Source organism: Babylonia areolata, chromosome 13 (genome assembly GCF_041734735.1).
Source record: "Babylonia areolata isolate BAREFJ2019XMU chromosome 13, ASM4173473v1, whole genome shotgun sequence".
NCBI lineage: Eukaryota > Metazoa > Mollusca > Gastropoda > Neogastropoda > Buccinidae > Babylonia > Babylonia areolata.
Window position 1 is genome coordinate 16,281,849 of NC_134888.1, and position 10,000 is coordinate 16,291,848.

At 43.8% G+C, this 10,000-nt stretch overlaps 1 protein-coding gene across 1 annotated transcript in view; it reads right to left on the reverse strand.

The window, feature by feature from the left end:
• Nucleotides 1-10,000, reverse strand: part of LOC143289096 (uncharacterized) — a 391,817-nt gene that overhangs the window by 231,041 nt on the left and 150,776 nt on the right. Inside the window, exon 4 of the mRNA XM_076597944.1 lies at nucleotides 8,185-8,254. The gene's annotated coding sequence lies outside the window, so the exon portion shown is untranslated. The remainder of the gene's footprint in view (nucleotides 1-8,184; nucleotides 8,255-10,000) is intronic.

Below are 10,000 nucleotides of genomic sequence, written 5' to 3' on the forward strand. Positions count from 1 at the left end.
CGGCTCTGAAATGATTAAAATGATGTACAACATGGTTCTGAAATGACTAAAATGACGTAGAACACGGTTCTGAGATGATTAAAATGATGTACAACACTGTTATGGGATGATTAAAATGATGTACAACATTGTTCTGGGATGATTAAATGATACTGGGGAAGAGTCGATTTATGTCATAGTTCATCGGAATGATGTTGATGATCAATAAAATGATGCGCAACTTGCGTGCGAAGATTCTGGCATGTGACTGCGAAAAGCACGTTCTTATCCCGCTCTGGAAAGACTGTATGAACTGGTGTGAACAAATCTTTTCAATCTGCGAGTATTTTACTACTATGTGGTATCATACCAGGAGCGAGAGGAAAGCCAAGGAAGACCTGGACTGAGGGTGTGAAGGAGATCTGCAGAACACACACACACACAGCATCCAACCTGTCCAAGCCTTTCCACTCACTGCTGATGTCAACTCTTTCTGCCCGCCACGCCCTATGTGATGCACGTAGGTGAATTACTTAAGTAAGGCATTTGTATTTGTATTTGAATTTTACTTATCTTCTTTTATCACAAAAGATATATCTGTGTGAAATTCGGGCTGCTCTCCCCAGGGAGAGCGCGTCGCTACACTACAGGGCCACACTTTTTTTTTCCTTGCGTGGAGTTTTTTTTTTAATATTTGTTTTTCCTATCGAAGTAGATTTTTCTACAGAATTTTGCCATAAACAACCCTTTTCTTGCCATGGGTTCTTTTACGTGCGCTAAGTGCATGCTGCACACGGGACCTCGGTTTATCGTCTCATCCGAATGATTAACGTCCAGACCACCACTCAAGGTCTAGTGGAGGGGGAGAAAATATCGGCGGCTGAGCCGTGATTCGAACCAGCGCGGTCAGATTCTCTCGCTTCCTAGGGGGACGCGTTACCTCTAGGTCATCACTCCACGTATTACACGAATACAAGAAAGTATCTTTAAACGATCAAGCGCAGTCCACTGCAACGCTAACAATGCTGAACTGGTGAATACACGTGAACATTGTGCATGTTCATGCTGACTTTCGACCATACAGAATGACGAGCACATCCACGTTTTCACATGTACAAACGATTTGATGTTGTCGCATGCGTTGGCACGTGCACGCCGATATATGTGTACCGGAAATGTGTGGGTATTTACAAAATGAGTATAATTTCCATTTGAATTAATAACACTATGCATCGCCTGTAGGCTTTGCGCTATATACAGGTACTTGTGTGCAAATGAAACAACATGGCACGCATGCACACAAACATACCAGGTCAATTATCTAAAACCCTGACATCATAAACTCCGAACACAAAGTCAAGCAATGAAATGTCAATTAGTTACGTAACAGACAGACAAGATATCGATTGAATTGAATATTATGCTTCCCTGAAAATGTGTGTGTGTGTGTGTGTGTGTGTGTGTGTGTGTGTGTGTGTGTGTGTGTGTGTGTGTGTGTGTGTCTGTGTGTGTGTATGCGTGCGTGCGTGTGTGTTTGTGTGGCTGTGTGTGTGTTTGTGTGTGTGTGTGTGTGTGTGTGTGTTTGTATGGTTGGCGTTATTCAGTACTATCCCCTCAAGGAAAGAAGGGAAAGAAAAAAATGATTTGGTATGTGAACAAAAGGGGGGGGGGGTGGGGGGGGAGAGAGAGAGCGATGGCGTGGACGAGAGAGAGAGAGAGAGACAGATAAAGTTAGGGAGTGGAAGAAGGGAGAGGGAGAGACAGAGACAGAGAGACAGAGACAGAGACAGAAACAGAGAGAGAAAGAGAGACAGACAGACAGACAGACAGAGACAGAGAGACGGACAGAGAGAGACAGAGACATAAACACACACACACACACACACACACACACACACACACACACACAGAGTATGACTGCCAGACAGCAGCCAAAGACAAACAAGAAAGTGAAATCGATGCAAATCATCCCCGCCGTGTTTAAACTGTCACGAAGCGAAAGGAAGAAGGAATCAATCAATCAATCAATCAACAGTGTGCACAGAAACTGAAAATATCCCTTGCCTTGCGCATCAACGAAACTGCCGGCTCAGGAACATTTCAGACAAGATCTCCATCTCTGGAGTAGGGCTTTTTTCAACAGTGTGGTTTCGGCCATACCCATGTCGTGCCAAATCGCTGTAAAACATAACTTTTCTCACAGGTCCTTTCCCTTCAGACGATGGCCGGTCATGCGATACTTCCATTCAACAGCCTCATTTCATCAAGCCAAAGTCTGATCCATGTCATGCACATGTTGTGTACTGCGAGGTTTACAACAGACGTCTTGGTCCGATACTCATGCATATTTTCCTGCCCATTATTCCATACCGTCTTTTTCAGAGTCTCAAACTTTTTTCTTTTTTTTTAATGTTTAATCAGTTCGTATTTCCAGTCCAACTTCGGATACAGATCGGGAAATGTCACATCACGATCCAAAATAAAATGGAATTGACTGCAAGTTCTTCAAAAACAAATGAAAAAGAGGGATCGTTTACAGGTGCTGCCAAAGATGTTTGTTTGCACGGATATGTTCGATAGATAATATCCCCTTTTGACATAAAAACGTTAAATCAGCAAAATAGTTTATTTCAAAATTAAATGATACTTAAGCAACGAAGAAACAATTATATCTTTGAACTCGAATTATACTTAAACAAAAAGAGAGACAAGAATATCTTTGAATTGGAATCACACTTAAGCAAAATGAAAATTCCATTTTTCTGTACGTCCAAATGTATAAAGTGCTGTGATTCTAAGGCCAGCGTCTCCTTTTTTCACGCAACACCATCTTACGTTAAAAGAAAGTACAAATCGAGACAACAGGAAGCCAGAACAAAGTTAATAATACGTGTTCAGTTTGCAGATGGGGCTGAAGGTAGAAGCTAAAAAGGCGTTATTATGAGTAATCCGGACCTGCAGACCATAATAAAACCATCTGTCTAGTGCTCTGGCACTATAAACCTCTTTCTTTCTCTTTCTCTGTCTTTCTGTCAGTCTGTCTCTCTCTCTCTCTTGCAGGTAAATGCATCTTTGTGTTTGGTGAAACGGAGAGGTGAGATGGTGGTGAGAGACGCGTGTGCCAGTGTCTAGCATTGTGCTCACGAGGACTGTTTGTAATGGCCCCCGTGTCCGAAGGGCTTCATTGCTTAAGGGATATTAAATGCTCTCTCTCTCTCTCTCTCTCTCTCTCTCTCTCTCTCTCTCTCTCTCTCTCTCTCTCTTCATAATAATGTATAATATCTACTATCTTATGTTCAGACTGTAAGCCAGATAATAAGGTAGACATTGAACAGTATCGTTGATAGAATGGATGGTCGAGTAATGTTTTTTTTTGTCTTTTTGTTTTTGTTTTTGTTTCTTTTTTTAATGTTTGTTGCTTCCATACTGTAATGATATTGCATTTCGATAAAAGCTGTTTTGTTTTTCTTTGTTTGCATGTTTTGTTTTGTTTTGTTTTGATGGACTAAGCAGAGTGTGGTATGGTACTTGTGGTGACATAAGAATTAACCCTATCACCCCCTTGTCAATAGACCTATGCAGGTAATGACAATAAAATATCAAAGCGACAAAGCGTCTCTCTCTCTCTTCGCTGCTACAAATGCTGACACTGTCCGAAATATGTGTCTTTATCTGTATAAAGAAAGAGAAACCGCGCTGACATGATATTTTTTTGGGAAAAAATCCCCCCAGATGTCTGTACACACCCCTTCACAAGAGGCACAGGCCTTTACTGAATAAACCATTCGTATTCTCTTCTCTGCTCTTTTCCCCAGCGCACCCCTCAGTGACCGACACTTCCATCACGACGATCAAACACAGATCATTATGAAGCCCCCAGACCTTCCCAGATTGAGTGCAGCAGTCTCAGTGGTCTCAGCCAATCAGAAAGCGACATCTTGTAATCCCATGACTATGGTCAGTCAGTGCTTCGTGTGCCAGAAGTATTGGTCGTGTGTGTGTGTGTGTGTGTGTGTGTGTGTGGAGGGGCTGGAGGTGGGTGGGCGCGTACAGAAATAATCTTTATCCAAACGTATTGGTTGGTACAGAGTAAACATCAATAACTATCTAGGCATCCCAGAGAAATAAGGTAACTGTGAGCCAAACTCATTTGATTAGCAGAGAAAGCGTCGAACGCCATGAACCCAAAATACTGATTTGCATAAACAAACAAAAAGCGCGCGCGCGCGCGCACGCGCACACACACACACACACACACACATACACACACCACACCACCACCACCACACCACCACCATCACCACCACCACCAACAACAACAACAGCAACCATAAACAACAGCAACAACAAATTTCTCCAGCCGAAAATATGGTAAACGAGAAAAGAAAGGCAATAATCTCTCAAACGTATTGGCTGGTAGAGGAACAAGTAATAACTACCAGCCCAAAGGATTTGTAAACCGAGTCAATGGTGATATACTGAAGCAAAATCACTGGATTGAGGAAACAAAGGTACTTCTCTCTATTCTGGTCAATCAGACTGCTGTTTACACAGAAAGGAAATATTTCCTGGCAGCAGTGTTGGTCGGCAAAGAGAGAGAGAGAGAGAGGGAGGAAAGAGCAACCGGAGAGAGACAGACAGAGACAGACAGACAGACAGACAGACAGAGAGAACTGTGAACGGCTTCAATGACGAAGGCCTACAACCTCAACCATGACAGTTACAAGAAAATACATATTTGATAGATATTATTGTTTTGTCTATTGATACGATTTTTTTTCCTTTTGATTTTTGCTGCTGCTGTTGTTGATGTTAATGTTTTTTGTTTGTTTGTTTCCATTATGAGTGAAATAGCACTTGCCAATGTGTATATTAAGAGATTGAACGAATGAGCCTACTTCTTGTTTTTGACATCACTCTTTTTGTATTTATTAGATGTGTGTAAATGATGACCGTATGCAATGTTTCAATGCCCCGAGGGGGCACGCGAAACAAACCCTTTTCTTGCCTTGCCTTGATAAAAGAAAATCTAGAGAAAACACACAACGATGATTCACAAAATCAACAAATTTCGCGTATATATTGAGTCACAGAGGAAGGGACAGGTAGAGGCACGGGTGGGTGGGGGGCGGAGGGGTGTGGGTGTGGGGGTGGACGTGGGGGGGCAGGGCAGATACAGGGAGAAAGAGAGGCAAACAAGACACGCAGACAGAGAACAGACTGATGAGAGAGACAGACTGACAAACAGCCGAGAGAGAGAAAAAAAAAAAGAGAGAGACAGAAAAAGACAAACAGACTCCCTCCAAAACAAAACAAAAAACGAAAGATAACACAGACACACACACAAACCGAGACAAACACAGAGAGATATAAACACAGCCAAGAAGAAGAAGAAGAAGAAGAAGACAGCAGAAGGAATGCGACTTTACACGTGATATACGGTCTGCAATATTTACAGCCCTGTGTTGCCAGCATGGACTTTATACAGTCCCGTTCCGGAGCCCACAGTCAACGCAAAAAAGCAATCAGTATTCATTCACACGCCCCACTGTTGTGTTTGAAAAATTCGCCACTGTCCTTTCTTCAGAGAGTAAAAAAAAAGCTGACAAAAGAGAGGGAGATAGATAGATAGATATATATAGAGAGAGACAGAGAGACAGAGACAGACAGACAGAGACAGACAGAGACAGAAGGACAGACAGAGAGAGAGAGAAATAAAAAGAGAGAGAGAGAGACGGAGACAGAGACAGAGGCAGACAAGAGTGAGAGAGAGAGAGAGAGAGAGAGAGAGAGAGAGAGTGAGAGAGAGAGAGAGAGAACTGAACACTGAACACTGAAATGTTTAATGTCATTAGCTGTAAAGCTCTAGTGACATTGAAGGTACAAATCAGAAAAAAAAAAACCGGTACAAAACAGATGAAATGGAACAGAAAGGAAAAACGGAACTGAAGCAAAATAAACTAAGGTATAACGATATACATATATATATATCGTTGGGGCAGTTTTTGTTGGACTGAGCGACATCCGTGGGTTTTCATTCTGAACTCTAATTCGTGGAGTTACCAGTCTGGTTTGTTGTGGTGGTGGTTATACACGATCATTGAGATAAAGGGGAGAGGAGAGAGAGAAAGAGAGAGAGAGAGAGAGAGAGAGAGAACTCTGAATGACTTCAGTTGGCCTTGTGTCCTAGGATTGATCTGTCCCACACTGTCGGGTGAACGTCTGTCTGTGGGTTCTTTCATTGTCGTCCTCTGGTGCGTGTGCCAAGGCTTGTGTGTGTGTGTGTGTGTGTGTGTGTGTGTGTGTGTGTGTGTTGTGTGTGAGGGGTGGGAGGGGGGTGACGGGTGAGGGAGGGTGAGGAGGGGGACAGTTCCCGTACAGACAGGGCTCGTCTGCGGTGTCTTTGTAATATAGTGTCTGTTTGATGATTGTCTATCTGTCTGCATGACTCAGTTTTTGGTTTCGCTCTGTACTTGTCTTCCTCTTGTTCTCTGTCTCGATGTGTGTTGTGTTGTGTTGTATTGTGGTGTGTGTGAGTGTGTGTGCGTGTGCGTGTGTGTGTGTGTGTGTGTGTGTGTGTGCAAGAGACAGAGAGAGAGAGAGTGAGAGAGAGCGAGAGAGAGAGAGAGACAGAGATAGATAAATAGAGAGAGAGAGAGAGATAGAGAGAGAGAGAGACAGATAGATAGATAGAGAGAGAGAGACAGAGATAGAGAGAGAGAGAGAGAGAGAGAGAGAGAGAGAGACGGGCAGAGACAAGAAAGACAGCGAGAGAGGCGGAAAGAGAGAGCGAGCGAGCGGGCGAGAGACAGAGAACGAGTGAGTGAGAGCAGAGATGCGAGAGCGACAGACAAACTGAAAGGCACAGAGAGAGAGAGAGGGGGAGCAAAGGGATACGAACACACACACACACACACACACACACACACACAGAGGAGGAGGAGGATGTTTTATTGAAGAAACACATAGGGTTCATTTCAATGGGCATTTTGGGATAGGTCTATCAGCGTTTAAAAAAGAAAAAGAAAAAAAGAACTCATTTTCAAGTAGACAGACACTGTCATGAAGCGTAGCAAAGGACAATTCACACTAACAACACGAGTGTCAGAATGGAATGCTGCGATGCAGATTGGAAGCCAACTTAAGCGTGTACGCTCTGAGCGCAATTTAAAAACCGTATACAGAAAGCGAGAAAGCTTTGACACGGTCTGGTCGTCATCAGCTCCCATCAGTGCAGGCAAATTATGAGTCTCGGACTCAACCGGAAAGAACACGTTGCGTAAAGCCACATAAGCTGAACAGACAAACAAAACATGGTTTTCATCTTCGATTTCAAGCTTACACACTTGGTATAGTATCTTCTGACGGGATAAATCTGCTCGGTACCGAAACCTATGAGAGTTAATGGGTGAAATGCCATATCTGAACTGAACATATGCAATCTGGTGACAGCGTAACTGTTTACAGTCCACATATGGCTCAACCTTGAATATTCTTTTGAACTGGTCATAAAATTCAAAGCGTTGGCTAGTCTGTATTCCTTCTTCCCATTCCCGTAAGAAACTACTGACCAATCTCTCTCTCAAGGCACTCACGAGGACACGTGCATTACCTACGCCTTGCTGAGAGAGAGAGAGAGGCTCAGAGATACACAGATAGGTACAGACAGAGGAAAGAGACAGAGACAGTTTAACACACATGCGTAGCCAAGACAGAAAAAAACAAAACAAAAAAACAACAAAAACAAACAAAAAAACCCCCACCAAAAACAAACAAAAAACAGCAACAAAAAACAAAACAAAAAGCCAAACCAACAATGAAAACGAACGAACGAACACTGAACGGAACAGGAAGGAAATACAATGGGTGAAACAAGAACACCAAATACATGAGAACAGTGTGTGAGCTTCGCTTTCTGAGCCACGATGGATGTGTCTTTATAACACCAGTTTAATAGAAATTTTCGTAACTTTCTAAGCGCCATTGAAAACAGAGTGTAAAAATACATCACCATACAAAACATTACCACAATAAAGCCAATATAAAACCAAACCCCACATACTAATGCATACGTACAGACACACAGACAGACACACATACACACAAACACACGCAAGCACGCACGCGTACACCCCCTTAAACACACACACACACACACACACACACACACACACACACACACACACACCTAAACCACCAGCCTACCTTGACCAACCAGTAGCAGCTGACGAAATCTCAGCTGACCGCAAGGTTCAGTCCTGGTCGATCGTGGAATCTGCAACCCACACAGTGAATGAATCATCAGTTCACACATCTCCACTGAAAACGTGACATCATCATCATCATCATCGTAGTTGTCAGTCGTCGTTGCCGTAAAGAAATCGTTGTCAAGCGAACGCAGTTTACGATATACTGTATACATACATGCATTATGCAGAAAACTGACACACCGCAGAGGTTTAGAGGAAAACGCGGCGCGCGCGCAAGGCACGAGCTACCTCCATCCACTCCCACTGCTGCAGCACCTCGACACCCCCACGTGTCCCACATGTGGGCGAGCTCTCCGACCCGACCTCACCAGTCACCTCCGGATCCACAGTCACAGATCCTCCACCATCATCCTTATCTGACACTGAAGTGGGCATCTTCGACTTCGAAGGACGAACAACACCATATGTATGTGTGCCCCCCCCCCCGCCCCCCCGGCCACCCTCCCTTCTCTCTCTCTCTCTCTCTCTCTCTCTCTCTCTCCGTGTGTGTGTGTCACTCGACTCGACTCGACTTTGACAGTCATTGCGATTGAATAATTCACTAGGGTTTAGGAAATTGTCTTGTATCTTTCTATCAATCACTGACGTCCTATAAATGATTATATTGTTGTACGGTAATTAAAGGACACCTTGATCAATGTTGGAATCCCACTATCCTTACTTCATCGATTAATCCTCGATACGATGATTTCCAGTCAGGACATTTTGCTCGTAGTGCTCTTCATCTCTTCCTCTTCCCACTGGCCTGTCCATCACCCCCACCCTCCTCCCACAAGGCTTGCAATCGTCCTCCCCCCTCGTCCCCAAGCCACTCCCCCTCCAACCCCACCCCCAATTGCAAATACTTTTTTTTCTCCTCTGTCTGTCGGTATCTCTGTCTCGCCTGAAGTGAAAGAGTGAAAGAGAAAGAGAGGGAGGGTGGGGGGGAGAGGGAGAGAGAGAGGGGGAAAAGAGAGAGAGAGATAGAAAGAGGGGAGAAAGAGAAAGAGAGAGAGAGAGAAAGAGAGAGAGAGAGAGAGAGAGAGAGAGAGGGAGGGAGGGGGAGATAGATAAAAGGGGGGAGATAAAAGAGACAGAGGGGAGAAAGAAAAAAAAAAAGAGAGAGAGAGAGAGAGAGAGAGAGAGAGAGAGAGAGAGAGAGAGAGAGAGAGAGAGAGAGTAAAAGACAACAACAACAACAAAAACGAATCTGTTAGACCGAATCAGTTACGACATTTCCAAGCCTGAAGGTATTTCCTTGTTGCTACATCATGAAGCGGCCATAAACTGAACACACGTTTAACGCGGACTGAGATGCACACGGAGGGAAAGTTTGGGGCTGTCGTTTCCGCCCACAAGTAGAACGTCTGTTCCCGATTGGCCCATTTTCAAATGACGTCTTTCCGGTCCTCCCTCTTTTCTCAGAGAGCCAGTTTATGATTTATCCGTCTTTCAAATCATCTCTTTTTTTTAAATTTTTATAATCAGTCCATTTTCGAAATTGCCTCTTCTTCCCGACCCGCGAAATCTTTAAAACGAATTTTTTCGATGTGGTTATTCTAGGAGAGATGGTTATCAGGCTGCGTAAAAAGTCCCATTTGATATATGATAACGCATACCAGATAAAAGTCCGGTTCGGTGATTTCAATATTGCGATTGCGACTGCGATTCTCTCTCTCTCTCTCTCTCTCTCTCTCTCTCTCTCTCTCTCAAACCTCGACCGCGAGTGCATGCATATATTTATCTTCTGTTCATGCAAACCTATCGTTAAT